The 23,552-nt window shown below is 34.3% G+C and overlaps 1 pseudogene; it reads left to right on the top strand.

The window, feature by feature from the left end:
* Nucleotides 1-719: 719 nt before the first annotated feature.
* LOC116868111 lies at nt 720-3,675 on the top strand (annotated as a pseudogene).
* Nucleotides 3,676-23,552: the final 19,877 nt, after the last annotated feature.

Below are 23,552 nucleotides of genomic sequence, written 5' to 3'. Positions count from 1 at the left end.
TGATGGAGGAATCATATCAACATTTAATAACATAAATAGACATGACTAACAATCATTGAGATTATAAACTGCACTTTCATGATCAGTCACATCCTGCTGACAATTTAATTTCTGCAAATATATTTGACAAATTGAATTAAAGTGTACATTGAGTGGAGTATGAGTGCTTCCTTTTAAGTACTTTGTTATGGCAATATGCAATAACTATATGAAACAATAAACAACTATTATAAATATTGGGAAAGGATTGTTTTGAGGAATAATCTAAAGATAAAGGCAGTAAAACATGATAGATTACTTTTAAGTTCACAGAATTACATGTTTCTTTTATCACTTACCCACCAAAAAAAAAAAAAAAGAGTTAAACATTACCTGTTATATTCAAAGACATTGAGTATAGCTTGGAGGGCAATAAAAATTCCATTATTATAAATATTTAATTTGTTTAGAGTTCCAAATACATATTCTTATTTATGAAAGATATAATGTAGTAGTGGAGAAAGACCAGTAAAACATATAAAAAGATAAAATGCTGAGATTTGGAGATTAAAAGAACACCTACAAAATGGGCTTTGATACTATCACTTGGAGGTGCATTTGTACTAAGATAGGTAGGGTTGAATAGATTTGTCATGTAGAAAGAGCAAACTCTATAGATCACTGGCCAGTGACTCATTTCCTTGTCCCCACACTCAGGTCTTCCTTAGGGCCTCTGGGGTATGCAGTCACTTTGTGTAAGTGGTGGATCTCCTGCCATTGGAGGGCTCCTGAGTCCAGCAGGGCCAGCCAGTGCTGGAGTTTCTAAGGATTTGCATCAGTCAATTAATACTACTCAAGCAACAGCTTGTTTGGTTTGACAAATATAGTAGCAGTCAAATGGTCTGCTTTTCATCTGTGTTTTATTAGCTAAGAACAATGGTCTACTGTGAATTTCAACTCATGTGTTTCAACAGTATGGCCTTGATGGAGGATACCAGAGGTAAAGAAACAACCCAGTCATCCATTCTCCTATGATGCAAAAAAACAAAACAAAACAAAACAAAAAAAAAACAAACAAAAAAAACCCACCAAAACCCAAAACCAAAACCAAACAAACGAACAAAAACCTTCTTGTCTTGAGGTAGAAAGCAAAGACAAATATGCAGTTTTTTTACCTATTAGTATGAAAGAAAATTAATTGCTGGTATAAGGGAAAATAATGATGACTAACTTTCATGTAAGAAATTTCTTTGAAATTGGAAAAGTGCATAATAGAAAGAAGAGAAATTAAATGAGAATACTGAATCCTAATTCATTGGATTATAGTCTTTTAATAGAAAAAAAAATTATGTTAACAAATACAGTTTACCATTTACCATATGCTATCCTGTTCTAAACACTTGACAGATGTCATCTCCATTATCCTCAAGACACCAGAACAAGAGAGGTCATATTATTAGCACTATTTTACAGATAAGTAGCTGAGGCTCAGAAAGGTGAAGTAAGTTTCGTGAGATAACAGTAAATTTCAGTACTGAGGGTTGACAATGACATTATAATAAATGGTTCAATAAAAGCCAACTGCCCATATTCATTTAGATCAATACTAAATGCTAATTATAATAATAGGAGTTAACAAGGAGCAAGTGGGTAGTACTTCCTATGGATCACTTGGCTCCGTTCTGGTAACAACTTTCTGGAACAGAAATTTCCATTTTTATCATTTTACGCTTGAAGAAAGTAAGGCCTGGAGGGGTTAGATAACTTTTTTCAAAGCCACACAAATGGTAAGTGTTCAAAATGAGTTACTTGGACAAACTACCCATTTTAACTCCAGAACTATTTCTCTTATCTACTATTATATATAATTTTATATTCTCTAAGAAGTCATGTCATACACAGTGCGAACATACACATACTTAGATGTCATTTTGTCATTACTCACTATATCTACACAAAAAACAGGAATGCAAGTGTACAAGAAAAAGAAAAATCTTCATGCATACTATAACAGATTACTCGCCTTTTGCCTGTTCCATAGAAATATTTCACATTTTATGCTGCAATAAAAAGGACTGATACAAGTTTTAGACTGTTGACCCATGCTGGTTCAAGATTTTTAGTGTGAAAAATAGACATCAAAAGTGGACTTCTACACGAAATACATTGTCCTATAATTTGTGTCTAGATAAACACACAATCGGGTTTCATACAGTATAAATATACATTGTTTAAATAATTCATAATAGCTAAGGGGATTGAAATAAATAAAAAGTAAGGTTGCTAGCCTTTTGAAATAGTTGCTAGAGTCTGTTTTTCTTAAAAGCCAGTATTGCTCATATTAACTTCTCCTTTTTCCTATGTAATGTTCAAGGACTTACAAAAGCCATACTCTTTAGCCTTTTATTTATTTATACGAGATAATTCTGGTGTACAGACCACCACTGGCTGTAACAAATGTGACAATGGAGCAAATAAAACTATGCTTCATTTATTAAGTTGCAGACTAGTGCTATTTAGTTTGTAACTGATTTCTGGAAATAACATATTTTTGGTGATTAGTTGCCTGGCTTTCTTCAGAGCTTGAAAAAACTGGAAATGTAGATGGGAGCTACAAAATAGTAATGATATTGTCTGGTTTGTAATGGCCTTGGCCACTCTATTGGACCAGTGCTTAGGAGTCACATTATGGACTATTCCAGTCTACCACAGCTAAGGAATTCTTTGTCTTCCCTAGGAAGCCACAAAATAAACTGGCCCATTTTCTTGGGAGAGTAATTTTAATATTCTTTAAAATATTTTCATACACAGACACAGATATGTCATGAAAAAGAGGGGAAATCCCCAAATGTTCTTAAAAGACTTAAAATTCACGTATACAGAAAGTCCCTTATGATTCCATGCCTCAGTCCCCCTTTTGTCATTATCAGTACACTCAATTTGGGCTTCTTAAGAGCAAATGTTTGAAAACCCCAGGAGGATACCTTGGTAAGATATATGTAGGGGAAAGTTATCTCCCCACCAGTAGGGACTAGGATAACAATCTTTGTTTTCTTCCCTGGCAAGCCAGCACTGCACAGTGGTTTTTAGGTCTCAAGTTTTTATGACAAACTAGTCCCCAGCCAAGGGTAATTTTTTGCAATAAACCTTGCTCACTCACAGATTAGAATGGAAGATCATACAACTAACTTACAAAGATGCTTATATGTCTTAAGACTATCCACTTGTTAGAGTACCTATTTGAATATTGCTCTCATTTATCAAAAAGAGAGAGATTTGGATCTGGTTTATAGCTATGTTTTATTTTGCCCACCATGTTTTCTTACAAAAAGAGATTTGGGGCTCTTTTTTCCAGTGCTGATAGAGCTCTCACAAACAGGGAAATGTTCCTAAAAGTCGCCTGACTTTCTACAAGAAGTGTGGCAAGCACCAACATCACAGAGTGACACAGTTCAAGACAGGCAAAGATTCTCTTCATACCCAGGGAAAGCAGTGTTATGATGGGAAGCAGAGTGGCTATGTGGGCAGAGTAAGCCAATTTTCCGGAAAATGGCTAAAGCTAAGTAACATTGTGCTAAGGTTTGAATGTATTGAGCCCAGCTACTACAAATCTAAGAGAATGATGGCTATTAAGAGATGCAAGCATTTTGAATTGGTAGGATATAGAATAGAAAGGGCCAAGTGATCCAGTTTTAAGCTTCGTATTTTTTATACTAAGAAGACAATAAAATCTTGAGGATCCAAACAAAAACCCCTTATTATCAGCTTCTCTTGAAACAGAAAGACCTGGCAATAATTTGCCCACATTCTTGAATAGTGACAATCTGTACTACTCAAATATTGAGTGGCACTTCATGAAGATTCTTTGTTCTTTGGTTGGCCACACTCCCCACCACTCCCTATTACTTACCGATTTCATTCACCTTCTCTCATTTATTTCACTTCTCTGGCCTTTGACTATCAATACAATTAAAACAAGCACATACTAATTTACCATTTTGAATACTAAGTCATCCATTAAGTACAGCTTTTTAGTCCAAATGACTGAACTGCTTATGAATGGAAATGGCCTATGATATATGCGTTTCACAGTAACATTGATCCATTGTTTGCCAAATGTCAGTGTAGATACATTATTTTTTAATTAATGGTAAATTTCCAGGTCAAAATAATTAAAGGATGAAGGAAAGGAGAAATTGCTTACAGAAATTGAAATTGATTATCTGCGTTTCTCAAGCACAGAAGCATAAGAATATTTTGACTGGGGAAAGACAATGTCAACAATTTAACTACCTTATGAACACAGGTGATTCAATTTTCAATTTATAAGATGTCCAACAACAAGTAAGTTTTAGGCCTTATCTCTACCCATAATGTCCAGAACCTTAAAAAAAAAAAAAAAAAGATTTTATTTATTTATTTGTCAGAGAGAGAGAGAACAAGCAGGCAGAATGGCAGGCAGAGGCAGAGAGAGAAACAGGTTCCCCACTGAGCAAGGAGCCCAATGTGGGACTCGATCACAGGACCCTGGGATCACAACCTTAGATGAAGGCAGTGGCTTAACTGACTGAACCACCCAGGCATCCCAAATGTTTAGAATCTTGACTTACTTTCAAAATGACAAATATGCTTGGTGTTGGTAATTTTACCAAAATTTGTTTTATATTACTTGACCTTATAGAATTTGTGGTCCAAATGCAAATATTTTTTTGCTAATAAGTAAAAGTTATTTTACTTATATAACTTATTTCTCCTATAATTCTCTTATTTTTGAAAAACAAGTTCAGAAATGTTAATCGTCACTATTCATGACCTAATGTTAATTTTAGTGAGTCTAATACATCCTTTGCAGAAAGTGATAGAAATGAAAGAAAAACAAAAACAAAAATTCAGTCATCAGATTGAGGCATTTATAATTAAATATACAGCATCCCAGGGACACCTGGATGGCTGAGTTGGTTAAGCATTTGACTCTTGATTTCAGCTCTGGTCATGATCTCAGGGTTATGAGATGGAGTCATGAGTAAGCTCAGCAGGGAGTTTGCTTCTCTCTCTCTCTTTCTCTCTCTCTCTCCCTCCTTGCCCCTGCTCATGCAAGCTCTCTCTCTCTCTCTGTCAAATAAAAAAATAAACAAATCTTTATAAATGAATATATAAATAAACAACATCCTGAAAAGCAGTTTACCCATTTGCTTTAGTTTTAGGGTTTTTTTTTTTTCTTTGTAAAGATGTTTAAAAGTAGGGCTCAGAATAAAGAAAACTGCACACTTTTGTTGTCATAAATTTTCATATGTTTAATAGCTATTCAAAGATAAGGAAATTAAATAGCTCTGTACATCTAATATTATATTTGTTTTGGGCTGATTGTTTTATATGCACATTGGATGCTAAACCCTACTTTATTTTGGACAAAAAATAAGCCAAAATTATTTCAAAAGAGAGGCACTGTTTTAAAGATAATTAAATCTTATGTTTTGTCAAAATGTTTAAATTTAATTCATACTAAATTAATTGCTCTTAGCTTATAAAATGACTTTGTAATACTCTTTTATCAAGGTACTAGTTTGGGAGATAGGAAATCTAACCCTTACAGTGATTAATCATGAGATTTTGTGAAACAAACTTTTATTTTCTGGTCTCAGTTTCCCCCAATAGTGACCTAACTCAGAAATTTTGATATAGCTTACCCTAATTTTAATATGTGTTTCTAGGAAGAAAGTAGCCAATTTTTAAACAATTCATTTCACTCCTTATAGCAAATGCTACAATTACTGTAATGGTTATCATCCTCTTACCTCTTCTTCACCACATAATGCTTTGTCAGAAGACCATTAAAGATGGACCTGTTAATATTCAGTCTGCCATCCGAGTCTCTATTCTTGTTTTCTGATTGACTCTGAACAAACCACACTGGATTCCTAATCAAGATTTTATAAAATATATATTATTTTTATGAGCAGAATGGACAATGCAATAAGAAAAAAGAAACAAACAAGAAATTAGAAATAGAAAGTTTGGATATAGAGAAAGAAAATTGTCACCATTTCCAGATGATCAAATTGGATACTTAGATGCACAAGAAAGACAATCAAAGACAACAAACAACAAGAAAGACACCAAAATAGTTTGGTGTTAAAAGAGAATGTGCTTCGTAGCTACTTACAAGATTAATTTTTTTAAAAGATTTTATTTATTTATTTGACAGAGATCACAAGTAGGCAGAGAGGCAGGCAGAGAGAGAGAGAGGTGGAGGCAGGCTCCCCGCTTGAGCAGAGAGCCCGATGCGGGACTTGATCCCAGAACCCTGGGATCGCGATCCGAGCTGAAGGCAGAGGCTTTAACCTACTGAGCCACCCAGGTGCCCCAGGATTAATTTCTTTTTAAATTTTATTTATTTATTTGACCGAGAGAGAGAGATCACAAGTAGGCAGAGAGGCAGGCAGAGAGGCGGGGAAACAGCCTCCCTGCTGAGTGGAGAGCCTGATTCAGGGCTCAATCCCAGGACCCTGGGATCATGACCTGATCCAAAGGCAGAGGCTTAACCCACTGAGCCACCCAGATGCCCCACAAGATTAATTTTTAAATGAAAAGTAGCTTTCCCATATTTCAAGACAAAAAGATTATGAAGTAACCATTAAAGCAAAGGACCACAAGCTGATGGTGGCCAGAGTGTAAGGGCTTTGGGGATCAGCAAAACTGTTTAAAGGGAATGGGTAATATGGGCTTCTGATTATAGAATGAGTAAGTCACCTCAATAAAAGGCACAGCATAGGAAATATAGTTGAAGATGTAATAGCATTGCATGATAATAGATATTAGCAATGCTTGTGGTGAACATAGCATACCATATAGATAAGCTGAATTGCTGTTTTATACCTGAAACTAAGGTAACATTCTGTAACATCTATATTGAAATAAAAAAGAAACTTTAATAAATAAAAAGGTAAAGAACTCATTGACGAAGGCAATAAGATAAAATATTAAGAAAGAATATTAAGAATATAAAACCAAAAAATATGAACAAATGATAACACATATTCTATCATTAACAAGGAAAACCCAATATTACTTCCATGAGGTCTATACCGAGAAATATAATCTCAGTAAAATACTAATAAATAAATATTTATTTATTTATTTATTTATTATTTCTTTTCAGTTTTCCAGAATTCATTGTTTATGCATCACACCCAGTGCTCCTTGCAATATGTGCCCTCTATAATACCCACCACCAGGCTCACCCAACCCTCCACCCCCTTTCCTCCAAAACCCTCAGTTTATTTCTCAGAGTCCACAGTCTCTCATGGTTTATCTCCCCCTCCAGTTTCCCCCAACTCACTTCTCTCCATCTCCCCATGTCCTCCGTATTATTCCTCATGCTCCACAAATAAGCGAAACCATATGATAATTGACTCTCTCTCTGCTTGACTTATTTCACTCAGCATAATCTCTTCCAGTCCCATCCATGTTGATACAAAAGTTGGGTACTCATCATTTCATATGGAGGCATAATACTCCAAAGTATATTTGGGCCATATCTTCTTTATCCACTCATCCATTGAAGGCATCTTGGTTCTTTCCACAGTTTGGCAACTGTGGTCATTGCTGTCATGAAAATTGGGATACATATGGCCCTTCTTTTCACTACATATCTCTGGGGTAAATACCCAGTATGCAATTGTAGGGTCATAAGGAAGCGCTTTTTTTAATTTCTTAAGGAATCTCCACACTGTTTTCCAAAGTGGCTGCACCAACTTGCATTCCCACCAACAGTGTAAGAGGGTTCTGCTTTCTCTACATCCTCTCCAACACATGTTGGATATTTTTTCCTGCTTTGTCGAAGATTATTTGACCATCGATTTACAGGTTCGTATCTGGACTCTCTACTCTGTTCCTCTGGTCTATGTGTCTGTTTTTGTACCAGTACCATGCTATCTTGGTGATCACAGCTTTGTAATAAAGCTTGAAACTGGGCAACATGATGCCCCCAGCTTTGTTTTTCTTTTTCAACATTTCCTTAGCAATTTGGGGGTCTCTTCTGGTTCCATACAAATTTTAGGATTGTTTGTTCCAGCACTTTGAATAACGCTGGTGGAATTTTGATCAGAATGGCATTGAAAGTATAAATTGCTCTATCCAGTATAGACATTTTAACCATTTTATTCTTCCAATCCATGAACATGGAATGGTCTTCCATCTTTTTGTGTCTTCTTCCATTTCTTTCATGAGTGTTCTGTAGTTCCTTGAGTGCAGATCCTTTACCTCTTTGGTTAGGTTTATTCCCAGGTATCTTATGGTTCTTGGTGCTATAGAAAATGGAATCAATTCTTTAATTTTCCCTTTCTGTATTTTCATTGTTAGTGTATAAGAAAGCAACTGATTTCTGTACATTGATTTTGTATCCTGCCACATTGCTGAATTGCTGTATGAGTTCTAGTAGTTTGGGAGTGGAGTCTTTTGGGTTTTCCATATAAAGTATCATGTCATCTGCAAAGAGAGAGAGTTTGACTTCTTCATTGCCAATTTGAATACCTTCTATTTCTCTTTGTTGTCTGATTGTTGTTGCTAGGACCTCTAATACTATGTTGAACAAGAAGGGCAAGAGTGGGCACACTTGTCATGTTCTTGATCTCAAAGTGAAGGCTGTCAGCTTTTCCCCATTGAGGATGATATTCACTGTGGGTTTTTCAACCCTACTGGAAATTATTTAGCTAATTCCAAATTTACTCTAAAAATAAAACTAATAAAATAATTTAGGATCTGTACATGATGGTTTCAGAAATCAACAGAAAAGACAGAAGGTAGGCATGGCTATAAAAATAATTTAGTGGACAAATACTTTTTCCGTTTAACTTAAATCTGCATTTACTCTTTAAAATGTTCACTGAAGTACAGCACACATGCATAGAGAAGTACATGAACTATAAATAGTGCCATGCAATGATGCTTTAGAAGTGAACATAGACCTATAATCCAGATGAAGGTATAGAATATTACCATTATCCCAGAAGTCTGCATTTCATCCTCTCCCACTTCTTTGCACCTCTGAAAGCAATTCATTACTTTGGTTTGCCTATGGTTGAGCTTTATAAAAATGAAAACAAATAGCAGATATTGTTTTGTATCTAGCTTCTTTCACCATTAAGTGTGTGAAATTTATCACATTGCTGCTTGTAGCTATAGTTTACTATTCTATTGTTGGTGGACATTTGAGTTATTTGAAGCTTTTTGAAAAAATTGACATGAATATCCTTGGTCTGGATCAGAGGGAGAGAGCATTCAGATTTACTAAATAATGCAAACATTTTTCTAAAATTGTATGCCAATTTACATTCTAACCATTAGTAAATGTGCTTTTCATTTGCTCCATATTCTTACCAACTCTTGAAATTATCTTTTTTTATGTTTTATTTATTTTTTTGCCACTATTGTGGTAGGAGCATGATGGTGTTTAATTATATATTTATTCTTTATTTTCCTTATGACTATTGATTAAAATTCTTTACACAGACTATTTGGTCATTTGGATATAATCTCTTATAAAGAATAAGTTAAAACTTTATTTTATAAAATTTAGATTGTCTTTTTTCTTCTTATTGATATTTAGGAACTCTGTTTATTCTAGATACAAATCTTTGGCTTGCCTTCTCTCCCTCCCTGTTCTTTTCATGAACAAAATTTTCTAAGTTTAATAGAGTTAATAATCAATATATATTTTTATAGGATCCGTGCTTCTTGCAGCCTGTTTAAAAACTCTCTGCTTACTCCAAAGTCATAAATATGTGTTTTAAATGTTGTATTATAGAAATATTGCTCTATCATTCAAATAGGTCTAAATGCATCTGGAATTGATTTTTTTTATTATTTTATTTTATTATTATTATTATTTGGTATGGTATGGCGTAGGTAAGTTTATATTTTCCTTTGCAGGTATATAATTAACCCAATTTCACTTATTGAAAAGAGTATTTTTCCTTATTGTATTATAGAGGCATCTTTGTCTTGTATCAGGCCAGTTTCTGTACTATTTATTCTATTCAATTAGCTATTTCCCTTTTTTTGAGTAAATATAGCACTATGTAAAGTATATGTATATGGTATACCATGTATACTGATAACTATAACTTACTATAAGTTTTTTTTTTTTTTTTTTTAATTTCTGGGGGAGAGAGAGTGCAAGTGGGGAGGGGAAGAGGGAGAGGGAAAGAGAGTCTTAAGCAGACCTCACACTGAGGGAAGAGACCCAATCAGGGCTCCAACTCAGGACCCCGAGGTCACTATCTGAGCCAAAACCAAGAGTCAAGCACTTAAAAAACCAAGCCACTCGGGCACCCCAACCTTACTGTTAACTATTAATCACAATTATATCCTCCAACAGGTTCATTTCTTCAAGATTATCTTTGCTATTCTTGATTATCTCATTTCTACATAAGTGGAAATCAAATTACATGTTGAAATTTTTATTGACAAGGTATTAAATCTATAGTCTTACTTAGGAAGAAGTAATAAACTGACATATAGGTAGACTTTTCTCCACTGGTTTATCTTTATTTTATCACATTTTTTTCTTAGTGTAGAAGTCTACCACAAGTTTCTTAGTGTATTTTCTTAAATAAATAATATTTTCAAAATTGCATTTCTTAATTGTTTGTAAGTAAAAAATACAACTTATTTTTATATGTCAATGTTTAATCCAGTGACCCCTTTAAAGTCACACATTAACTCTCTTTCTAATATACTTATGGATTCCTATGTACTATATCAAGTTATCTGTGAATAATAACAGTGTTACTTCTTCCTTTTCAATCCCTATTTTTTTTTCTTTTCCCTTCATCACAAAAATTCCTCCAATGAAATGTTGAATAAAGTGGTTTTAGAAACCTTCTCTATAATTCTTAGTTTTACAGTGAAATTTTTTTTTAAAGATTTTATTTATTTATTTGACAGAGATCACAGGTAGGCAGAGAGGCAGGCAGAGAGAGAGGAGGAAGCAGGCTTCCCACTGAGCAGAGAGCCCAATGTGGGGTTCGATCCCAGGACCCTGAGATCATGACCTGAGCCAAAGGCAGAGGCTTTAACCCACTGAGCCACCCAGGCACCCCTACAGTGAAATTTTATACTATATCACTATACTATATCACTGTTAAATAGCCCATTTACTGTAGGATTTTCGGTAGATACTCCATTGTATTAAGGAAGCTCCCTTCTATTCCTGGTGTGGTAATTATTTTTAAAATTCCTGAATAGTTAGTGAATTTTGTTGAATATATTTTTGGCAACTATCATTATAGTCATGATTTTCCTCTCATACCCTGTTAATGTGAACAATTATAGCGATTCATTTTTAAATGTTAAACCTATTTTGAACTTGTAGAATAAATAAACTTTTCATGATTTTTTTAATATATCTGTATTTAATTTAATTTTTTAATGATTTTCCCCTCTGCTTATGAATTTCCCCTCTATCTCCATACTTGGAACTCCAACTATCTGAATTTTAGATATTTCTTCCATATGCTTTTTAACTCTTATGACCTTTTCTTCACTTTTTATTGTTTTTTTTTTTTTTCTTTCCAGGCTGCAATTTGTTATTTTCTGCTGAACTACATTTTACTTTACTACTTTTCTTTTCTGCTCTGTCTAGTGTGCTACTAAAGCCTATTGAATTATAATTTCACTTATTTTATTTTTCAATTTCAGATTATTCATTTGATTTTTTTGTAAATTTCAGGTTTATTAAAATTCTCCATACTATAACAAATCACCAAAATTTGGGTAGCTAAAAAAACAGAAATTTATTGTCTTACACTTCTGGAGGTGAGAAGTCTAAAATCAAAGTATGGGTAGGGATGTGCACCCTTAAATGCGCCAGAGAAATATCCATTCCTTGTCCTTTCTAGCTTCTGGTGTCTCCAGGTTTCCCTTGGCTTTTGGGAATCTCCAGAGTGACCACAGACATATTGTCTCCTCCTCTTCTCTATGTATCTCTTCCTTTGTGTTTCTTAGTCTTAATTCCCTCTATACTGTAAAGGACACATGTGATCTCATCTAGGGCCCAATTGTACAATGCAGGATATGCTCTTCCTCTCAAGATCTTTAACTTAATTACATAACCAAATACCTTTTTCCAAATAAGATAGAGATCATAGCTTTCAGAGATAGGATGCAAACATATCTTTTGGGGACCCACCATCTAACCCCTACAATCTGCCTTACACCCCAAATTCATGTTTCTTGCACATGTCAAATATATTCACATTGGCCCAGGTTCCCCAAATACACAATTATTTGTAATTTATTTTATTTTTATCCTCTTTTTTTTTTTCTTTTTCAATTCTGATAGGCTGAGAATTTACCAAATCAACAAGTTCTAGTTCCTTTTTGCTTAACAACTCTGAGAGGTCTGGGGGTTTTTTTGGTTGGTTATTGGTTTTTGTTCTTTCCACCTCATGCCTATCAGTTCTCTGAGTCTCCCACACAAAGTGCATGTCTACAACTCAGTTCAGTTCTATTCACTTTTATCTGGAGTTAGGGGTTAGGAGTAAGGAGTTAGGAGTTAGTAAGATTTAATGGCTCAGGTCCACAAGACTGCTTTCACTTTAGACACCATTGCCAAGTATCACGCCCTCAGGTCACCCATACTTCTGCCCAACTTCACTACCAGTTTGGAATCTAACACCCATGTTTGATAATTTGCTAGAAGGAGTCTTGGGACTCAAGAAAATGTTACTCTTTTTTTTTTTTTAGATTTTTTTTTTATTTATTTGACACACAGTGAGAGAGAGAGATCACAAGTAGACAGAGAGGCAGGCGGCCGGGGCGGGGTGGGGGGCGGGAAGCGGGCTCCCTGCTGAGCGAGAGCCCAATGTGGGGCTCAATCCCAGGACCCTGAGATCATGACCTGAGCCGAAGGCAGACACTTAACCCACTGAGCCACCCAGGATCCCCAAGAAAATGTTATTCTTAATATTAAAGTTTATTTTATAAAGGTTACAAATCCATAGCCAGATGAAGAGATACATAGGACATGTTCCAGAAGGGCTCCAAGTGCAGGAGTCTCTATCCCTGTGATGTTGGGGTATACCACCTTGCCACCACATGAGTGTGTCTGCCAACCCAGAAGTTCATTGAACCCCATTGTTTAAGGTTTTTATTGAACTTTCTTTCCATAAGCATGATTATGCTATTGCTAATTCAGTCATTAGCCTGACTCTACACCTTCCTTAGAGGTTAGGCTGAAAGTTCCAAACTTCTTCTAATGAAGTCTTGGTTTTTCTGGGAAACAACCCACATCTGGCTAGCTAGGAACCATCCGGGAGTCACGCTATTAGCACAAGAAACACTGCTATCATCCTTATCACTCAGGAAATTCCAAGGGCTTTAGGAGCTCCATGCCAGGAACTGGAACAGAAACCAAATGTCTTTCTTACTATACCCACAAATTCTTTCCTCAATTTATCCCATTTTTCTTGCATGTTCTTATAAGCAGCAACAAGAAAGTAGATCACATAAAACCCTTTCCTTGGCAATTTCCTCAGCTAATTATCCCAATTCATTATAGATAAGTTCTGCTTTCTACATAACTCTAGAACACAATTTAGACAAGTTTTCTGGCACTTTATAACAACAATCATCTTTTCTCCAGTTTCAATAACATGTTACTCATTACTTTCTGAGCCCTTTAATGTCCACATTTCTTCCAACATTCTGTTCATAACAACACAGGTATTCTTTAAAACAACAAAAACTTTCTCTACTATGCTCTTCATTTCTGAGAGGTCACCAGAAGTAGTTTCAATGTTCGTATTGCTGCTAACTTTCTGTTCAAGGACATCTAGGTTTTTTCTATCCTGTGCCTCAAATTTCTTCCATTCCCTATCATTCTTCGATTCCAAACACACTTCCACATATTTATAAGGGTGAGCTGGAAACTTTCAGGCAGGAGCTAATGCCAAAGTCTACAGGAGGGACTTCTTCCCAAGGAAACCTCAGAACTGCTCATAAGGCCCTTCTATGGATTAGATCAGCCACATACAGAGTATCAAGGATCATCTCCTTTACATGAAGTTAACAGATTATAGATGTTAAACACATCTACAAAATACCTTCAGAGCAACACTTAGATTAGTGTTTCTCTGAATAATGGGGTCCTATAGACTAGCTAAACTGACACATAAAACTGACCATCACAGTTAAGCAGCATTAGAATTAATTTCAATATTAAAATAACACTAGTAACCCAGGTATAGTACATTTTTTCATTATGTCTAAAATGATGAGAAGAATGTTTTAAAAAACAAAGAAGTTCTTCTACATTTGCCTATTCTATGCTACACAAATCTCTGTAAGTTCTGTGTATATTTCACTAAGATAAATGCACTTGATGACTCTGAGCACCTAAATGGTAGAATACTGAATAACATGCTAGAAGAAGTATGTCGGGAGCACCCTTGTCTTACTCAGATAGTTTTTCTTATAATAAATATATTTTTAAATAGATAATTGCAATTGCTTTAGACTGTGAAAAGTCTTAGAAAGGAATTTATTGAAATTATACAAAGACTAAAATAAAATTTAAAGAACCTGATACTGGAAAATGAATTTGGAGAAAGTTTTATCATATAAGAGACAGTAGAGCAAACTGACAACAACAACAACAAAAAGTTAAATGATAATTCTATGAAATGTAGTGAAATATAAAAATAATTTTTTATCCTATAGTATTTATCTAGATCTTGATTATGACCTGATGTTGTAGTCTGACTTTTCAAAACAAGCTTGTCTAAAGGCTGCAGATACCTAAATGCTTCTGGGATTATAACAATTCCATATGTCTACATGTTACTAACATTTCAAGGATATTATCTTACAAGGAGCTTTGTTTATATTGGAGATCAGCAAGAATCAAATTTTATATTGACTCCTACTTTTAAATTTTGTTCATATAAATATTATTTATATATTAAAATCCAAAAAAGTACTTATCAGTTTGGTTTCAGTAATTATTCCACATGCAACAAATATAAACACAAGAGACAAACCATTACTTTTGTAATTATTTTTTTTCATGAATTGTGGTATGCTATTTCTGAAATTCCCATCCAATACATTATAGGTCTTAGATGTTTTTCCATGGTAGTTAATATGTGTCTCATTTATTTTTGTTAACTACTGTATAGTATTCCATAAGCAGATTCAGCCATATTTTATTTGGGTAGTTTCCTTTTCTTTTCTTTTTTTTTTTTTTTAAGATTTTATTTATCTGTTTGACAGAGAAAGAGAGCACAAGCAAGGGGAGCAGCAGAGGGAGAGGGAGACACAGGCTTCTCACTGAGCAGGGAGCCCAATGCGGGACTTGATCCCAGGACTCTGGGATCATGACCTTTGCAGAAGGTAGACGTTTAACCGACTGAGCCACTCAGGTGCCCCTGGATAGTTTCTTCAATATAAAAATTTTGGTTGCTTGCAACTTTTTGCCATTACATACAATATATTCTTCCTCATGCATATGTGTAAGTGATTTTCTACAACATTTTCAGTTTAATAGATTTTGCCAAGTTGACCCTGAAATTGTCCATGTTGACTTACATTTTAAAACTTTGCCTGAGAGTACATGATTCCCCACATTTTTGCCAAAGCAGGATATTGGGTAGGAGAATTATCCAGCTACCACACTTAAGTAAATCTTTGAGATTAATGCATTCTCCAGATGTAAGTGCTCTAATTTCTATAATGCATAAGGAAGAGAGAATTAAGTAGATCCTTTTGAAGTCTTCTGGAAAACACCTGAAAGATTACCATCTTTATGTAAATACATCTTAAAGTAGTGCATATTAAAATTCAGTAGTCAATAGTTTATAGTACCTATTTCACATTGAAAGCATTTAATGAGGGGCTTCTGGGTGGTGTAGATAATTAAGTGACTGAATCTTCATTTTGGCTCAGATCATGATCTTAGGTTATGAAATGGAGCCCCACATCTGGCACCACCCTCAGCACAGAGTCTGTCAAAGAGTCTCCCCCTTTCCTCTACTTCTCCCTCCCCTGCTCTCCTTCTCTTTTAAAATAAATAAATATTTTTTAATTTATTTCTGCATTTGGACAATTAAATCATAGTTCTTTAAATACATGTAAGGTAATGGATTAACATCCTGTAGAATAAAAGTAAAAAAATATAACTTCATCTGCCCTGACTATATTAGTAATATATAATCAGTCACATGCTTTTCAGCTTCTTAGGCCCATCCCTAGAATTTTTGATTTAATATGTCTCGGGAAAATCCCGAGAATTTGTGTTTCTGACAAGTTCTGATGGTAAAGGCGCTGATCTACATTCTGCACTCCGAGGAGTACTGCACTAAGTAACTACAGAGTGTTAATCAAACTGTGGTCCATGAATCACTAGCAGCATCACCTGGAGCTAGAAGAAATGCAAATGTTTGGGTCCGGCCCTAGTCTCATCAAATAAGTATCTCTGTGCTTTAGTAAATTCTCTATCTCATTGTTATGTACTGTCAAGTTTGAGGAACACTGATGTGGTTTAGACTTATACAACTGAGATTTATGTCTACACTGGAGCACATCATGCCTCCCAATCCTGTTATTTAATATGACATGAATTAAATACTGTAATTGGACACCAAAATCACATTCTAACCTGTTCTAACACATATTAGCTAACTAATTCGAATTGTTGTTATTTTAAAAAATAGGTTTATCTTAAATAAATATTAAAAAGGAGGGGTTTCTGGGTGACTCAGGAGTTAAGTATCCAAGACCCATGATTTCAGCTCAGGTCATGATCTCATGGTCCTGGGATCAAGCCCCAGGTCACAGTCCATGCTCAGTGGGAAGACTGCTTAAGATGTTCTCTCTCTTATCCCTCTACCACCACCCTGTTTGTGTTTGCTCTTGCTCACACACTCTTTCTCTCTCTAAAAAGTGAATAAATAAATCTTTAAAAAAATAGTCTATCCAAACAGTTCATAATACCGACACTATAGGAAAACGTTCACCTGTTTAATGCCTTTTAAATTCCATATTTACACTGTCAAATAGGATAGCCACTAGCTACATATGTTTATTTACATGTAAATTTAAATTAAGTGAAATAAAATTACATTAACTCAGTTTTTCAGACATAGGGGTCACATTTCAAATCCTCAATACCAACATGTAGTGAGTGGTTACCACATTTTTATCATCACAAAAACTTCTATTGGATAGTGCTGTTTCATAGGAAGGCTATGAAAGGCTACATGTTTTCTTTCTTTTTCAAAACAATGTTTAGTTCACTGTATTCAAAACATATTGCCTATACCACTATGGCAACTGTGAGACATTTCTTGCAATTTCCCTTAGACTATCTACTAAATATTTCTAAAGAACAAGGCATAAATAAAACTACAATTGTTGTTTTCTTTTAGAACACATACAAATATATAGCACATCCATTGTTTTGTTCTTGAAGGTTATTAAAATGCAACTTGTAATTTACCCACTGCTTTGTCCAAAGGGCTCAGTCCTTAGAGAGATAATTTCAAACTAATTCCAACTTTCTAGCTTTTATCTATCCCTTTCTACTCTCAGTAGTGTTATAATCAATAGAAACATGTCTAACCTATTTGAACTTTCCAGGCTTCTTTTCACTCTGTACTGTAATAATGAACTTTGCTTCTCTGTGCTAGAGTCACTAGAGATGCAAGGGCAAGTCAAATGTTTCTTATGTTAAAAATAACTTTCACTTTGACAAAAAGAACCAGAATCCTAGGACAAAGATAAATTGCTTATAAAATTATACAGAGGACATTGTATAAAGAGAATTAATTCCCTTGTGTTTAGGTGCAGTCCAATAAGTGCAACTATTTATAGAATTCAAGAAGCATCCAGACTCCCCAGTGCCAAAGTTCTTCCCTGGAGGCATATTCATTATTCATAGATGACCAAGATTTATAGAAAATTGGAATACCACAATAATCCATTATTCATAGAATTAGAATACAAAAATTCCTAAAAATCCAAAGTACTTTGGTAAAACTGTGGCAAACACAGTTGGTGGTAAAGCATAAACTGAGCTTATGGGAAGAGGTGTTATGTTTAGCCTTTAATAATCCTGTACAGTATCATTATTCATGCAATTTGCTGAAGAAATGCAATTATGTTTGATTATGAGACGTTACTTCAGACCTTGCTGAGAGTACTTATGTGCCAAATTTTTCAGTGATATATTGCTTTATTTGGGTCTCAAATAACAATATAATTTTTAAAGGCAGAGATAGTAGTATACATACAATCCACAAGATTTACTATATTGTGGTTGAGAATATCAAAGAGCATTAGATTTGATGTATTTGAGAAGGGGCTATGTAAGGGGTTCAAAAACCCAGTACTTTTCAGTATAATGACCATAACAAAATCATGAAAGCTTACATTCCTTAGAAAATTTGATTAGTTTTATAATTTTGGTTAGTATTTGCAATCATCTCCTTCAATGATCATATCCCAAGTCATACACATTTGATTAAAATGAAAGGCAAAATCTCTTATCACACCACTACTTGAAATGTGACCCAAATTACATTTTTTTTTTTAAATTTAGAGTAATAAATAAAGCCTTGGATTTGACTTAGATAATACCTTTAGGGGTTCTATTTTCAATAATAAGAAATAAATCTTATTAGCTAACACAGTATGCAATGGCATGGATCAGATAATGTTTTCAGGAAAGAAACAAATGGAAGGGAAAAAAGCCCTCTTTTAGGATTGGTGATCCATCCTATTATTTTCCCATAGGTTATGCTGCCATAGAATATTTATATTTCCTATTTCATTTATAAACATTCAAATCTGAGTTTACAAAAATAGTCTAAAGACCTCTAACAGCTGCAGTGGGTCAGGAGTCCTAGCAATAATAGGTGGGAAGCACACAACTTTCAGAGTGGTTGACATTTCAGATAATGGAGGTCATTCTTTCAAATTATTCTCCCTTGGGATGAGAAGAATTACACAGGAGGATAGAGGAGAGTACTTTTACTAGGAAAATTTCCCTGCTGAAAGGACACACAATTTAAAGTTGTGTTTACATGTAGTGCACATAATCCTGAATTGTGCAGGGATAGATAGCCTATTAAATTGATTACTACTGATACGGATTTTTTTTTCTGACTTGATTAATATTCAATTTTGCAAATACTTACATTGACTAATATAAGTTTATGTATCTGGGACAATATTGGATTTTGTAAGGTCAACAATGAATCAGGTATTAATAACTTGTTGGAGACATAGATGGTACTTGCTGAAATGAAGTTGAACCAAATAGAAAAAATAAATAAGCAAACAATATGTAGAAATATAACATTATCATCTTGAAAATTCTTTTTTTCCTGAAATAATGTATATAGTATGATTTAAATTCACCAAGTTTTATATTTTGAGCATAAAAAAGTACTGAAATATTATGAAAATAAAACAATAGTGATAGTAATGGCACATACTGTTACTTACAAATAAAACACTTCTAAGATACTCAAAACATGTGTACTGATAACACATTAATAATCTCCATGTTCCTTCCTAGTTTCAAATTCCATGAGATAAAATATGTCTCAAGAATAATTCATAATTCATCTAAGATACAGGAGATTTCTTCATGACATCAAGTGATAAAATCACACTTGATTATTTTGAATAAATGTCTTAAGATGTAGATAAAAAAACAACTTATATCACAAAGCTGAACTCAAACAAAAAGCATTCACTAAATGTTAGCTCCTCTCATTTCATTAGTAGTCAAGTTCCTTTCCTCTCACGCTATATGGATGACTCTAAATTCTGCTCTACTTTTAGAAAGGGTTCATGATTTTTTTCTTATAATCCAAAGACTTTAAAAAGTGGCTTTATACTGTATATCTATCTATACATATCTTTCCAAAATGATAATAATCATTAATGTATTCAATAAACACTCTGAACTCAAAATGCCACACTATCCTTATGTTAATATTCTGTTTGCCAAAATTACTGTAATTTCCACTCTCAACTGCTTTGAGAGGGTATTAATTATAGAAACACAATTGTTTGGCTCAATAAATGGAACAATTAGAAATGTCTCCAAATTTCATTGGTTGCCTTGTGAGGTAGGAAATTTCTCTTCCTTAAAAGTTTTGAGTTGGAGTCTGGATAGCAAATCATTAAATGAGAAACATAAATTTGGATCTTCAATAGCTTTCAGAAAAGTGATTCTTAAAAATTAGTCAGGATAAGATTGAATTAGTTAAAAATGTAGTTTCCAACCTCGCCTCCCTTAATTTTAATTCAGAAAGTTTGCAAAGGAACTTGATTCTTTTTTTAACTAAGTAACTCGGATTATGCTGATTCAGATGGTCAATAGACCACATCTTGGGATCCCCTCCCTCAAAGATTATTTGGTTCAAATCTCAATTTGCAAATGAGGAAGTGGAATACAGTGGTTAAGTGAATTTGATGTAAGTCACATAGTTAATTACTTGTTCATCTGGGCCTTGAAGTAATATCTTCTGCTTCTGAGTCCATCGCTTCTATTTTTAAATTAAACTCCAAATAACTTGTGTGGAGCATCTCTTTAAAATTTCCTGTTGTGCAGATTGTTTTAAATGGAAAAAAATTCTGACAGATTCTCAAATAAGAAACATTTTTCTTATTTTTTTAAACTGTGTAAAAATAGAAACTAAGTTTAAGCTCTCTTTGTTTATATTTTCTGTCTGCCTCCGACACTAAACTCAATTTATAAATAGAATTTTATATTTACTTAACAGAAACTTCTATAGTCACTATATAAATCAGTCCCTATTCTAATAACTTTAATAGTAATATTTGTGAATATTAATAAAATTATTAAACCAACTACTTTCCTACTAACAATGTTAAGTTAATGTTGTAAATGGTATCACTTTGCTAAACTAAATTAATGACCACAACATAGACATAATGGTAGCTGTCCTGGTGATCTACAACCAGCAATAACATCTGAGCTTTGACTGCTGGACTCAGGAAGTAGGTTGGCCCTGTGGGGAAGATGGCAAGGTAAGAGGATTCTAGGCTCACCTTGTCTCATGGATACACCTACATAACAACTACATCAGTGTAAATAACCCAGAAAACTAACTGAACTGGCAGAACAGATTCACCACAACGAAACATAGAGAAGCCACACTGAAGAAGGTAGGAAGGGCAGAAAAGTAGTCCAGAGCCAACAAACCCAAGGAACTATGTATGGGAAGATGGAAAGTGGATGCAGAGAAGGGAAAGGAACAGATCCCAAAGTAGGCACCCCAGGCACAGGAGACCTGTACTGATGAATCCCATAACATTCATCTTTGAAATCCAGAGAGAACTAATGTGGCAAGTTCTTATAATCAGTGGGGTTTAATATCTAGAACTTTAAAAGTCAATGGGCTTGGGTCAAAGAGCGTCAGAGAGCTATAGGAGACTGAGTCCCTTCTCTTAAAGAGACAGCACAGCATATAGTCCCATTGAAATACAACATAGAAGAAGCAGATTGAAAAATACCTGAAGTTTAAGGGAAGGAGACTTATTTACTGATCTTAGAGAAAGTTCTGGTGGGAAAGGAATCTTTGGGAGACTTCTCCAAGAGCAAAGGAGCAGGAAGGTAAAGTTAAAGAACTTCATTGCCAGTAAACCAGCCTTACAAGAAATGAAAAGGGGGATTTTTTGAGTAGAAAGGTAGACCATAAGCAGGACTAAGAAAAGTAGGAAGCACAAAAGCAGTAAAATTAAATATAACTATAAAAATCAGTAAAGTGATTCACAAAATAAAATGGTATAAAATATGACGCCTAAACATATACCTAAAACGTAGAGGGGGAGAGGAGTAAAAATTAGGTGCTTTTAGACTGGGTTCACACTTAACCAACAATCAACTTAATATAGACTGCTATATGTATAAGATACTATATTTAACCTAATAGTAACCATAAATCAAAAATCAGTAATAGATATGCAAAAAAGAAAAAGGAATCCAAGTACATCACTAAAGAAAGTCAGTAAACTGTGAGAGAAGAAAGCAAGAGAATAAAAGGAGAACTACAAAAGCAATCATAAAACAAGTAACAAAATGAAGATAAGTTCATACCTATCAAAAATTACTTCAAATGTAAACAGAATAAATACTCTAATCAAAAGAGCCCTTGGGGGGCTCGGTTGGTTAAGCCTCTGACTCGTGGTTCAGCTCAACTCATGATATTATGGTGGTGAGACTGAGCCGCATAGTGGGCTTGGAACTCACCTGGAGTCTGCATGAGATTCTCTCCCTCTCCCACACTCTTTCCCTCTGCCCTCCCCTCATTCAAGCACATATTCTCTCTCTCTTTCTTTTTCTAAAATAAATAAATAAATAAGTAAAATCTTTGAAAAAACAAACAAACAAAACCACAGGGAGACAGAATGGATTAAAAAACAACAACAACAACAAAAAAATCCATCTACATACTGCCTACAAGAGACTCATTTAAGACCTAAAGACACATGAAGATTGAGAGTGAAGGGATGAAGAAGCATTTATCATGCACGTGAAAGTGAAAAGAAACCCAGGAACAAAATAGACTTTAAAACAAAATCTATTTTGTTCTATGGAACAAAATAGACTTTTTAAAGAAAAGATTTTATTTATTTATTTGACAGAGAGAGAGATCACAAGTAGGCAGAGAGTCAGGCAGAGGGAAAGGGAGAAGCAGGTTCCCTGCTGATCAGAGAGCCTGATGCAGGGCTCTATCCCAGGACCCAGAGACCATGAACTGAGTAGAAGGCAGAGGCTTAACCTACTGAACCACCAGGCACCCCAAAACAGACTTTAAAACAAAGTTTATTTTGTTCTATTGAATAAAATAGGCTTTAAAACAAAGACTATAACAAGAGACAAAGAAGACAATTATGAATTTACAAAAGGAGAAATCCAAAAAAAAAGATATAATTATTGTAAATATCTATGCACCCAAATTGGGAACACTCAAATACATAAAGAGACTAACAAAATACATTTATAAAAAGTCCTTGAGAGTAATACAATAATAGTAGAAAACTTTAACACAGAATTTACATCAATGGGTAGATCATCCAAACAGAAAATCAACAAAGAAATAGTGCCTTCGAGTGACACATTGGACCACGAATCCAACAGATATATTCAGAACATTCCATCTTAAAACATCAGAATACATGTTCTTCTCAAGTGCACATGGGATAGTCTCCAGAATAGATCACATGTTAGGCTACAAAACAAGTTTCAACAAATTAAAAAAGAGTGAAGTCATACTATGCATCTTATGTCACCACAACACTACAAAAATAGATGTTAACCACAGGGAAAAAATCTAGAAAGAGCACAAATACATAGACATTAAATAACATACTAGTAAACAATGAATGGGTCAACTAAGAAATCAATAAGAAATAAAAAATACATAGAGATGAATGAAAATGAAAACACAGTGGTCCAAAATGTTTTGGATGTAGCAAAAGCTATTCTATAAGGGAAATTTATAGCAAGAAAGACCATCTGCAAGAAGCATGAAAAA

This window comes from Lontra canadensis, unplaced genomic scaffold (assembly GCF_010015895.1).
Source record: "Lontra canadensis isolate GAN:19392208 unplaced genomic scaffold, GSC_riverotter_1.0 scaffold1, whole genome shotgun sequence".
Taxonomy (NCBI): domain Eukaryota; kingdom Metazoa; phylum Chordata; class Mammalia; order Carnivora; family Mustelidae; genus Lontra; species Lontra canadensis.
Note: the sequence above shows the minus strand (reverse complement) of the source record. Positions and strands in the feature narration are given on the sequence as shown.